This window comes from Salvia splendens, chromosome 9, assembly GCF_004379255.2.
Source record: "Salvia splendens isolate huo1 chromosome 9, SspV2, whole genome shotgun sequence".
Classification (NCBI taxonomy): Eukaryota; Viridiplantae; Streptophyta; class Magnoliopsida; order Lamiales; family Lamiaceae; genus Salvia; species Salvia splendens.
Window position 1 is genome coordinate 26694439 of NC_056040.1, and position 13484 is coordinate 26707922.

Sequence of the window (13484 nt, forward strand, 5' to 3'; positions counted from 1 at the left end):
TTGGCACGCTGGGCTTCATCCTGAGCCGAGACCCTAGCGGCCCTTGCCTCCTCAAAGTCTGCCCGAGCCTGTTCGGCCTGGTGACGAGCAGCATTCAAATTCCTCTGCATCTCATCATAATCGCTGGACGCTTTAGAGAGTTCAACTGTGACGAGCTTGCAGAGCATATTGTTCCTCTGAAAATGGAAAAAGGAAAAAAGTCAACAGAGGGGCCACAAAAAATATAGGAAAGAAGCAAAACCAGAAAATCAAGAAGGAAATTCACCTCCACAAAGTCCTTTGGCCATAAAAAGGGCTCGGAGATATGTTCCGAAGTGGCCGCAACCGCTCCGGATCCACAACCCCCCAGGACAATGTCTCTCTGTGGCGCTTTTGGGGGTTTCTGAGTCTTCGCCTTCCCCTTTGCCGAAGTCGATTCCGGCTTTTTTGGATCCGAAGACTGACTCGAAGAGGTCTTCTGCCTCTTCAGATTCTTCTCGGCATCAGACGCCGAGCTGGTGGCTCTCTGTTTCTCCGGCTCCTTGGACTCGGAGGATTTGCGACCTAGCCTGCTTAGCATGTTCACTGCCAAAAAGCGAGAAAACAAAGTTAGTTTTCGCCGCTAAAGCAGTAAAGCATAAAAAAGAAATCCTCACCCTCAGTCTCTTCGTCCGAAGACGAGGAATCGAACACGAAGTCACCCTTGACGAGCTCAGATTCCGAGTACTGTTTCCTAATCATGGGAATCTTATTGAGCTCGCCCTCGAGCTCGTCCAACGGTTCTACCCGAGGATGAGGAATTACTGACTTCGGCCCTCTCTAGGAAAAGTCCGGAGCCGCTGTCCTATTGTAAAAAAAGAAACGATTTTGCCACTTCGGCCATTTGGTTTTACAGAATGCTCTGAAGGGCTGTAAAGGGATCAAGTAAAACCAGGATCCCTTTCTCTTAAACTGAAAGAAATTAAGGATTGCCCTCAGAGACAGATCCTTTTCTAGTCTACGCAGTTCGGCAGCAAAGGCCGATAAGTGCCTCCAAGAATTTGGAGTCACCTGACCTAAAGGAAGTTGAAAAAAATCAAGAAGCTCTACAAAGGCAGGGGGAAGAGGGAAACGAAGCCCGCATTCTAAGCAGGCTTCGTAAACGGTGGCATAACCCTCCGGCGGCGAGTTAGCCCTATGAATGTCGTCGGGAATCACCACTAACCCCCCAGGAAGAAAATATTTTCCGTGTAAGGATATCACAGTATCCTTACTCAAAATGCTGTGGAAATATTCTACCGTCTTCTCCCCGGACCTTTTCCGGCCAGAAGACCCCTTACCCCCCTTCCGACCACTACCTGATTCAGAAACAGATTCAGAAGAAGAAGACATGATTCTTACTCTTTGATGGTCGGAAGTCTCTGAAGAAATTCTTGAAGAAGCGGAAGAGAATTTTACGAAAAAGAGAGAGAATACAGAAGAAATAGTCGCAAAAGTGTTTCCAATGATGAAGAAAGGAAATATTTATCGGATTCGCAAAGGCATTTCAAATTCGTCGCACCGTTTCAAATCCCACTTTTTCCGGATTCTCTGGCCGGATTTGCTGTCACATTTAATGCAGACACATGCGGAGCACGTCCCCTGACGTCAGCCTCCCCCTTACACTTATCCAAAATGCCGAAGTGATTCACTTCGCTTTTCGGGGGGGGTGGTGATGGGATACGGACTAAACAACTAAACAATAATTGCGAGCCCAATAGCAGTGACGGCCCATCAGCCCAAAACCCAAGAAAGAGTATCAGTTCGGCACAACCAAAGAGTTCGGTCATAGCCTATAGCTCGGTAAAAGTCGACCAATCGAGCTCAACTCTCAGATCGGCAAAAGCTGATATCAGTTCGGCACAACCAAAGAGTCCGGTCACAGCCTATAGCTCGGTAAAAGCCGACCAATCGAGCTCAACTCTCAGATCGGCAAAAGCTGATCGGCAAAGTTCAGCAGTTCGGTCTCAGTATTCGACCGAACAAGGAGATAGTGGACCCATGCAGGATCTCCACGACCTCCATTACACCCACGATCTATTTAGTGGTATTAAGCAGTTATCAACCCCACTACCAGGGCTGCAAACCACGATCTTAGTTCGAATGTATAAATAGAACTTAGATCAGATAGACCAGGGTTAAGCTCTCTAGATCCTGAATCTTATAGCAAATCATTATTGTAATCTGTAAGCGAGACCAAGCAATACAAATTTGCCCTCTCTTCTTCCCGTGGACGTAGATTTACCCCAGTAAATCGAACCACGTAATTTTCCGTGTTGTGATCGTTTATTACTTGCATTTATTCCCATAAAAAATTCGCCACATCATCAAGCTGTGAAAAGAAAGGAACAGTGAGAGAGAGAGAGAGAGAGAGAGAGAGAGAGGAATGCTCCTCTTGTAAGTTGGGATTTCTGTTTTCTATAGCTATTTCTTACGTAATTATATGGAAAGAGCTTCAAAAACAGAGTTTGGGTAGAAAATTCTAAAACACAGAAACTGGAGAAGGATATATATTTTAGTGTAAAATTTATAAAGTATATGAGATATTGTAAAAAAAAAAATTAAAATATTATTAGTACATAATAAAGTATATGAGATATCACACTCGTGGTGGGAGCCGATCCCGATCCCGATCCCCACGCAACGCAGCTGTGCTATAAGACCCGCGGTCCGGTGATAAAATGCAGCTGCACTGCACCTGCACTTTAGTGCTTGTGGAAAGTATGGCTGTGGTAAATTTGGGGCAAATATTTCTTTTATGTCGGAGTTTGGTCTGCTTCTATTTGGATTGTTTTTTTTTTTACTTCTTTTACTTGATTTTCTTCTTTTATAAGGCATAGTATCAAATTATATTCTGTGTTGCCCAGTTTTTAAAATCTTACTCCATTTGCTATGAAGTTTCATGTATGTTTATTGATCATTCTTTATTTCTTTAACCTTTTCTGTTTCCTTCCAAGAAAGTGCAAATAATTTAGTGGTTCGATTTTACCATTCTAACTAAAAACATAATAGGAGTATTAATAAGGATGGTACAATCAATCTTATTTAGGGGAATTATTTAATCTTTTGCATATTCTCTTTTGTCAAGCTTGAGTTGAGGTTTTGTTTTTGGTGAATCCTCTTAATAAAATATGCGGATATTAATATTAATTACGCAGTGATAGAGTAGTTAAGTGAGACTAAGGGTGTTAGCCTCTTAGGTTCAATTTGCCTTTAAATATAAATTCATTTATTAAAATACTTCAATTCCATAATGCCTAAATTAATACTCCTAGTAATAGCAATCTTGAAAACCTAGTGATGAGACTATCGACAAGTTGGTTGAGCGATGGTTGCTCTATGCTCAACTGCCAGCCACTTTGATTAAATGATATCCTATTGACTTTGGTGGTGACTTGTCTATTACATATAATTATTTTGTTTTTATTTTATTGCGTATTTAAACTTAAAATAAGATACATGCATTTAAAAAACAGGATAACTTGAATTTGATTTTTTTTAATTGATAAGATAAAAATAATGTCATGTTTGAGTAGGGCGACATAATATTTTCTTCTTTATTATTTATTGCATGTCAATATACATGTTAACTCCATTTTTAAAGATGATCAATAATACATTTTCATTTATTATTTAATAATTTGACCTAAAAACAAAGGAAAAGTTTTCCGAGTAAATTACTTTCTAGAGAGTGTTGCCGCAGCTTACAACGATATCGAGGCACGATATAAAACTAATTTCCATGTAAACATAATTAATACTAATACTATGTAAAGAAATAAAAGAAGTTCATAATTTTTGTATGATAATGATATAGTTTAAGTTTGGTATGAAAGTGACCGTTTTAGTGTGAAATTACATGGTTCAGACATAACTATTTTATTGGTAATAATTATGCCACGACTGTTAATTAAAATAACAACTCGTTGTCGTAAAGGAGAACGCACACATATGCATGTGTATGTCATGATATGCAAAGACAATGACATCCGAGTTCTCTTTTGGGCTATTGCGAAAGAATAATGCTATGTGATCACATTATGGACAATCATAAACTGATTTAATAGAAAGAAAACCAGTTTATTTTTAAATTTCCAGTTCAATAAAAACTATATTTACTTTTCTATCCCTAATTAAAACTGCCGCCTAATTTTTTTCCCCACCCAAAATGACGCCTTTTTTTCAGTTTTTCTCTCCCATTTTGCTACTCCATTTCCTTGATTACCTCACAAACTTTCAAATCTACCTATATTTTTAGGATTCAATAAGCAACAACTAAAAATATTGCGTGTCTTTTTTTTATATGATATGTTTAGTTATCAATTCTTTAATTGGTTTTGTTATCTGACGTATTTTAGTATTTATAATATACGGAATATCCACATGCAATTAAATTTTTTATTTTTCTTGTTTAACAAATTTATGTATAGTATTATGTAATATATTTTTATTTAAAAATTCAAATACTTTAAAATTTAGTTAGATTCATAAGTTGAAATACTTACCAATTTTAATTATCATGTACTAATATACTATTATACTATATATTTATGTTATTGTTTAATATTTTATTTTTTACATAAACATGAAATCTAATGTGATCAAATATTAAATTAAAAATATTAAATATCAATATATTTATCTACAAATGAAATCTTAAATGTATTGCAAAATTCAACTAATAATTTATTATCATCTTACATTGTTTGAGTTTTGATTTAATATAGAATTCTAATGAAATTATTGTTTGATTAAATATATAGTATATATTTTAATTTACTTGAGTCTATTATCATAAAAAACAAATAGATCAAACATCGAATTATTCTTATCAAATGATTTTGTCTGTAAATAAGATATCCTATGATCACATTAGTGTTTGATTAAATATTTTTTTTATTATAGTTGATATTTAATACTGCAAAATAAATGAATTAATTAGTAAATTAAAAGCATGCAATACTAAGGACGTTAGTCTTGATTGAGATCTAATGTTGAAAAATGATAAATCAGTTAGTGATTTGATTAAATATTTTGTTAATTTGTAAATTATTCTCATCCAACTAGTTAGTTTATAAGAAAAAATACTTATGACATTAGTCTTTATTTTGATTTAATGTTTCAAAATATATAGATCATTTAGTGACCTAATTAAATATTTTTTTAATATGCTCGGAATATAATATTTCAAAATTCAATTAATGATTTATTCTTATCCAATATTTTTGACTTATGGCATTATTATTTGATTAATTAATTTATTTATTTAATTTACTTGAAGTTCTAATTAAAATATCATAAAAATAAATAGATGAAATAATGAATTATTCTCATTTAACCATAATTTCTATAATAGAAATCCTCTGATATTAGTGATTGATTAAATAGTTCTTATAAAATGGTCGAGACTTGAGATCTAGTGAACGTAGATCAATTAGTGAATTAGTCCTATCTAATCATTCGGTTTGTTATATAGTGCAAAATAGATAGGTCTAGTAATTTGATTAAATGATTTTTTAATGTGTTCGAGATCTAATAATGTAAAATTCAATTAGTGATCTAATATGCTTTTCATTTTTTTTACAATTTTTATATTCTTGTTTAAACACTCAAATAATACTCATTCCATTACAAATGAATATATACTTTGGGTTCATCACATGTTTTAATGTAAAATTAGTAAAATAAGAGAGATGGTGGAGAACGAGTCTTACCTCATTAGAGGGAAAATAGTTTCCAAATTTAGAAAGTATATATTATCGAGAGACGAACTAAAAAAGAAAGAGTTCATATTCTTGTGGGACATACAGAGTATAAGTTTAATTAAATCAGTAACTTAACATACTTTAATTAGGACATCACAAATTAATTTTAGAATAAGTTAATTAGACTTGAGTATTTAACGAAAATAAATGTTTTAAAAAATAAAATTAAAATATTAAAAAAAAGTAAAAAGTGTCAGATAAAATAAATTATAAACCAAAAAGAATATATACTTGATGATATTGTAATAGGATTGTATAAGTACTTTAGCTTATAAATCTAATTGAATTTTAAAATATATTTGAGTGTTTGAATTTAAAAAGTGTTCCATAGTAAAAATAATTATATCATAAAAAATAAAATAAATATATAAAGTAATATTAAAAATGCAAAGAAATAAATATGTTGCATATTTGTTGGTATATTCTAATTGAATTTTAAAATATATTTGAGTGAGTTTAAACTAAAAAGTGTTCCATAATGATAATAATATCATTAAAAAAATACACATACATAATACAAAAATTAAGATATCACTAAAAATGAAAAGAAATAAACACGTTGCAAATTTGCTGGCATATTAAGCTTTTTGTTTAAAATTTGTCTGTTGAAGATTTACTTTTTATTGAAACCATGAAGTGTAATTAATGCATAACTTTTATTCAAATTTCAAAATTAAGAAGAGAGGGAATTCTTAGTTCTGATTAAATTAAACGAAAACAAAGAGGGGTTAGAAAAGTCTTTTTAATTTGTCCACTAACTATCATTAATATTTTAATATATAATTAATATGTTAATTTAATTATATAATCGCGTGTGGTTGACCAAAACGTGGTTGTTTAGCATACTCATTGCGAAAAGATATGAAAATTAAACAACCACTATCCATCTACATAATTCTTTTTAGAAAAATGTTTTGGAGACATAATGTCTAAGACATAATGAGGTTAAAGTAGTCATTTTAGATTGTTTTATATTTTTATTTAAATAAATAGTTTGTACATATACCATACTACCCTTGTGCATATAAAAATATTTTTTTATATTTACTTGCTTAGGAAAGTTGTGTGTATTTATATGGATGGCTTGATTTAAGCAAATTATATTCAAATTGTATGAAGTGTATTAAATACTCCAATGATGCTAAGTCACGATTTTTTAAAAAATATAATTTTAAATAATGAATTTAAACTTTATTTAAATAATACATTATAAAATTATATTTTTTAAATTCTAAACTTATAGGTACTAAATAGATTTAACACTCAATCTTAATTTTATCATTACAAAACATTGTTGAATCTATAATTTATATGTATAAAATTAATAAATCAATTTAATTGCTTGAGTTCTTAGAGCATCAAAATTAAGATTTGAAATTTATACATGTTTTAATTTATTAATGGACAAAATGTTAGGGAACAACAATTTAAATTTGTATACTAGAATTAAATTGTTAGATAGTGTCAAAATAATTTAATTAAGTAATAATTTCTATAGCTAAAATAATTTAGCTATAGAAATTTAATAGTCATATTTCACAATTAAAAATTTTCATTTTTCATGCACAACTCTTTCTTTCATGAGATCATAACAAGTAAAAAATTAAGTATCTATACATACATCTATTTACTACTAGTATTTTAAAATTTAGAATTTTAAACATTATTAATAACAAAAAAAAAATTTGGACGTGAATGACTATTACTATTTCGTTGGACGATAACACTAAGAAACTAAGTATATATGCATGTAGTCATTTTTATGATTCAGAATTTAAATAATAATTTAATACTAATAAAATAATTTGATGAGAATGACTATTATTATTTCGTTATACTAGTCTTTTACAATATAGAACTTTAACGATTATTTAATAACAAAATACTTGGATGCGAATGAATATTCCTATTTCGCTGGGTAATAACACTAAGAATTTAAGTATATACACATGTAGTCGTTTTATGACTTCAAATTTTAATAATTACTAATAAAATAATTTGATACAAATGACTATTATCATTTCACTAGATGATAACAAGTAGAAATTAAGTATATAACATATTTATACTACTACTATTTTAAAATTTAGAATTTTACACATTATTTATAGAAAAAAAATAATTGTATGTGAATGACTATTATTATTTCATTGGACGACAACACTAAGAAATTAAGTATGTATATGCATGTAATCATTTTTACGATTCAGAATTTTAATAATTATTTAATACTAATAAAATAATTTGATGAGACTGACTATTACTATTTCGATGGATGATAACAATTAGAAATTAAGGGCATATACACATGTAATTATTTTTATGACTTATAATTTTAATAATTATTTAATACTAAAAAAATAATTTGATGCGAATGCCGATTACTATTTCGTTGGACGATAACACTAAGAAATTAAGTATGTATATGCATGTAGTCATTTTAATGACTTAGAATTTTAAAAATTATTTAATATTACTAATAAAATAATTTGATGAGAATGATGATTACTATTTCGTTGGACGATAACACTAACAAATTAAGTATGTATATGCATGTAGTCATTTTTATGACTTAGAATTTTAACAATTATTTAATATTACTAATAAAATAATTTGATGAGAATGACTATTACTATTTCGTTGGACGATAACACTAAGAAACTAAGTATGTATATGCATGTAGTCATTTTTATGACTTAGAATTTTAACAATTATTTAATACTAATAAAATAATTTGATGCAAATGACTATTACTACTATTTAGTTGGACGATAACACTAAGAAATTGAGTATCTATATGCATGTACTCATTTTTATGACTTTAAATTTTAATAATTATTTAATACTACTAATAACATAATTTGATGTGAGTACTATTACCGTTTCGTTGGATTATAACACTTAGAAATTAAGTATATATATACATGTAGCCGTTTTTATGACTTATAATTTTAATAATTTTTTAATACTAATAAATAATTTTTTAAAAAATACAAGAATTTTTAATTTTTGAAACGTTATAAAGTTAATTTTCTAAGCATAATTTTATAGAGTCGAAGTCTAACTAGTAGTTGTCAATCAAAATATAAAAAAAATATTACATGTGATAAAAGCTAAGAAAATTAATACAAAAATACAAAAGATAACACAAACAAATGATTCATCATAATAACTACTACTATTATTTAATCATACAATTCAAATTTGAATAAGAAATTTAACAAAAAAAAATAATAAAACCGGCTGTGAAAGTATAACATAAAAAAAGAAAATAACTCATAATTAAATTATCAACTGATTAGATAAAAATTTATTTGTAAAAATAATAATATATGAAGTTATCAAATTATTTTATTATTAAATAGTAATAATTTAGTATGTATTTTGATAATTAATACTATAGTAACTAATTTATAATCTAAATTCATGATTTTTAAATAAATAATATAGGATAAAATTAACATGAAAAAATGATATGTAAACATATAAAAAGTTTCGAGGTTTATCTCTAATCATATCAATAAATATGCATTTAGATAAAGATATTTAATTTGATTTAATATTCCTTAAATAGATTTGTATCCATTTAATATGATATTGGGTAAACTAGTCATAATAAAAAATATATCCATGTCAAAATGCCATAAGGGTATTATGGCTTGGAGACATTATGTCTCTAAATCACTACCCTTCTTTTTAATAAAATACACTGACAATATGGAATCAAACGCAAACTATCTGATATCTTTATCTTTCTTTTGAAAAAAAAATCTATTCCAAACCTTTTTAGGTAACACTCTCTGATATGGCTCATTACAAATGATAAGATCCTGAATTGCAAGATCGAGTCACGTCTAGCAAAGCCAAAAAATATTTTATAATACTCCATGCATTTTAGATGACAATTATTAAATGTCCCAAAATTTTAGATAAATTGTTGAGTATAATATTACAGAGAAAAATATTATGGAATATTTATACAATGAAAAAGAAGAACTAAATTTTATTCCAATGTAAAAAAATGATATTACAACTAATATAAATTCAAAGGGAAATGGGAACATATTGAAAGAGAACTTTTTCCCTCCTGAGCGATGTCTAGCCTATAGTCAGTAACTATTAGTAATTGTTTTATTTTAGAATAAAAATACTTATATTGTTGACATTAGTGAATTTAATTATCTCCTAGATGAAAATATTTGTTGTTGGTTTCTGGAATTACAATAGATAAAAGTCGAGCGTAATACAACCCAAAAAAGGAATACAGAAGAACAAACCGAAACAAAATTACAAGATGGAAATCGAAACAGTAAACCGTAAATAGTATTTTAGCCGAGTCGAGGAGTCCTCTTTCCTCAAGACGAGATACGCCTCGATAGTGCTCTCGGATTGGCGTTTCGTCCCCAAGATAAAACAGCTACGTCTCTGGTGAAGCAGCACCGCTATCAGCAGAGCTCCGGGGAACTGGATGGAGGAGAGGGCATAGCTTCGACAGAAAGACAATGCACATAGAGAGAAGGAGCTTATGAATGCAGAATGCTTGAGTGTTTGGTGTGTAAATTGCATGGAATGGCTAGCCTATTTATAGGCTCAGTCCACTGTAGTGGCGGATACAAGATTTATCACCTGGGGGTACGAGTCGTATGATACATAATTACATAACACTAAAAAACATAAAATAGCGCTAAAATAATATTTGAAATATTATTCAATTTTGAACTCAATGTATTTTAAAATAAATTAAACCAAAAACTATACACAACATCTAATTTATTTTTCTACGAGTCTTCTATATCATCATCAGAGACTTGTAGAAACATTTATTTCTCAATGAAAGTCACCAAACAATCATTCAAAGGTTGATCACCAATTCTATTTCACAACTTATTATTCACAAACATTAAATTAAAGAGAGGAATTTATCATTGTCAATTAAACCAACATTAAATTAAAGTTTTAATAATGCTCTTTAATGCTCATAGAAATTGGATAAAGGTATTAAATATTTATATTAGGTGGTGGAATTGGGAAACAAAATTTATCATTGCAAATCTTTAATATAATAGTCTTTCATAAAATCATGAAACAAACCTGGAGGCTCTGAGGCTGGAAGGCTGGATCGAATGTTCTGCAATTGACGGAACGTCGAGCGCGACACTGCTCCTGCAGCTGCTGATCACCGGATGGGAAGGTGGAGGATTGCTGGACTAGAGGCTTGGTCTGGCAATTGACGGATGGATATTTTTTTATAGATTTTCATTAGGTTTAATTTTTTAATTTAAGTTTTGTCTCAAAGCTTATATTCTGATATTTTCTTAGATTAATCTTCCTTCAATATTCATAGCTATCTTTTGAATTTTTTTTGTAAAATACTCTCTTCGTCTGTCACATAGTAGCTGTCACACTTTTCTTTTTAATTTGTCCCACAAAAGATATCACATTTCCTCTTTTGGAAAAAGTTTCCTCTCACATCAATTATAAAATTATATTTTCTCTCACCACTTAACACACAAAATAACATCACCTAAAATCCTGTGTCATCTCCAAGTGTGACATCTACTATCGACGGAGGGAGTACATTACTAATAAAATTATATACATATAATAATAGTAGTAAAAAAAATTTGGGGGTATCACCGTCCCCCCTTGTTTTGAATTCCCTCCGCCATTGGTCCACTGTAGGGGTCAACAGCCATGATGGCTGTCATCAGTAACCGCCTAGCGTTACAAGGCGTTACAAACTGTTACTGAGCTGGGAGAGGATGATCTTGGACGGGCGTATCGGGACACGCTGCGCGTCTAGGTTCTTTCACGATGTGGTGTCATCCCGCTTGGCTCGCTGACGTGGAAACGGTGGTCGTCTAAAAAGAACTAGACCAGCCTTGGGTCGAACACAAGCACCGAGCCACACGACCAGACCCAAAGAACATTCCAAAGACCAATTGCCAAGATCCAAGGACAAGGAAAAGGACACGCGCACGAGTTCGGGCTCGAGGCTCACGGCACGGGGCTCGCGGCGCGCGCGTGTGGGTTCTATAGCCCATCTTAGTCCACTATAATTATTACATGGAATAATTCTTCTTATTAAATACTTGATTAATAAGGTTGTAATGTGGGATAATTAACTCTCTTAATTAATCTCATGGCTTCTCTCATAGCTCATTTAATTAGTTTGCAATTTTGCACAACTTTAGTCCATTATTTCTCACTCACCGGGAATCGGATTTGAGAAAATGAATATAACACGGTCATCTACTCCGAACGTAGATCGACGCTATATTATTTAATTTCACAAAATTAAATGTCTCATTGAAATTACAATTAGTCAAAATCCTTTGACCGGGCATAGATTCAAACAATCCCTCACATGAGTGGAAATAACCAAATGTATATGCATGCAAACATAAGCTCAACCCTCGAGAGGCATATAAGCATAAGGATATGTAGTTGTTGGCTTTGAACCATCCATAGTCAACACCATCGGATACACTGGCGGCCTAGTAGCGCGATGCTTTGAACTATTCCTCCACGGCGTGCACCGAGACAATGGTGTTAACACTTAAACACCTCAACCTCATCCGTTCTCACGTTTTGTGTCCTTTGCGGCCTTGGACACCACTTTGGATTCATAAGTGTGTTATATGAAGCGGCCACACTTCACACTTATATAGGTGATTCCTAGTCGAGTATCTTGCCCTACTCGGCCTCCTTGAGAACTCAATCTCCTAGAGATCCTTAGGAATTATTAAAAGTCATAGACTTAGCCTCACCACAAGGCAAGTTTTCCAACATTCTATTGCTCTCTAGGGAATAGATATAGATTAGTGTTTCACACGAACTCTCATAGCTTAGTTTTCCCATTGAACCAAGTTCTTGGGATCTCTAGTCATCATGATTGGGTTACCACCATGACAATTCTTTAGTTTGTGGATTTCAAACCCATTTCCTCTAGCAACTTGTTCATTTGATCACGATTTAACCCTTTGGTTAGCGGATCCGCTAGATTATCTATTGATTTCACATAGTCAATCGTAATCAACCCTGTTGTGATCAAAAGTCTCACGGTATTATTTCGTCGACGAATATGTCGAGACTTATCATTGTAGAAGCCATTATTTGCCCTTGCAATAGCTACTTGGCTATCATAGTGAATCAACACTGGAGGCACTGGCTTAGACCAACATGGAATATCTTCAAGGAAATTCTTAAGCCATTCGGCTTCTTCAGCAGCTTTATCTGAAGCTATGAATTCTGATTCTATGGTTGATCGGGCTATACATGTCTGTTTCGTGGATTTTCACGAGACAACACCACCCCAATAGTAAGGACGTATCCGCTTGCTGAAAGTGAGTCTTTATTGTCGGATATCTAATTTGCATCACTGTACCCTTCAAGTACCGGGGGTATCTCGTAAAGTGTAGCCCATGATTTTAAGTATGTTTTAAATATCTCAAAACCCTTACTAGAGCTCTCCAATGCTCTTTGATTGGATTACTCATGTAACGACTCAACTTGTTCACGGCAGAAGCAATGTCAGGTCGAGTGCAATTAGTCAAATACATAATGCACCCAATGACCTGTGCATATTCTTCTTGTGCAACAGGCTCGCCTTTGTTTTTGCTCAAGTGATCGGCGAGTTCAATTGGAGTCTTAACTGGGGCGCCATCATAGGCATTGAATTTCTTCAATATTTTCTCAACATAATGAGATTGGGTTAAGATG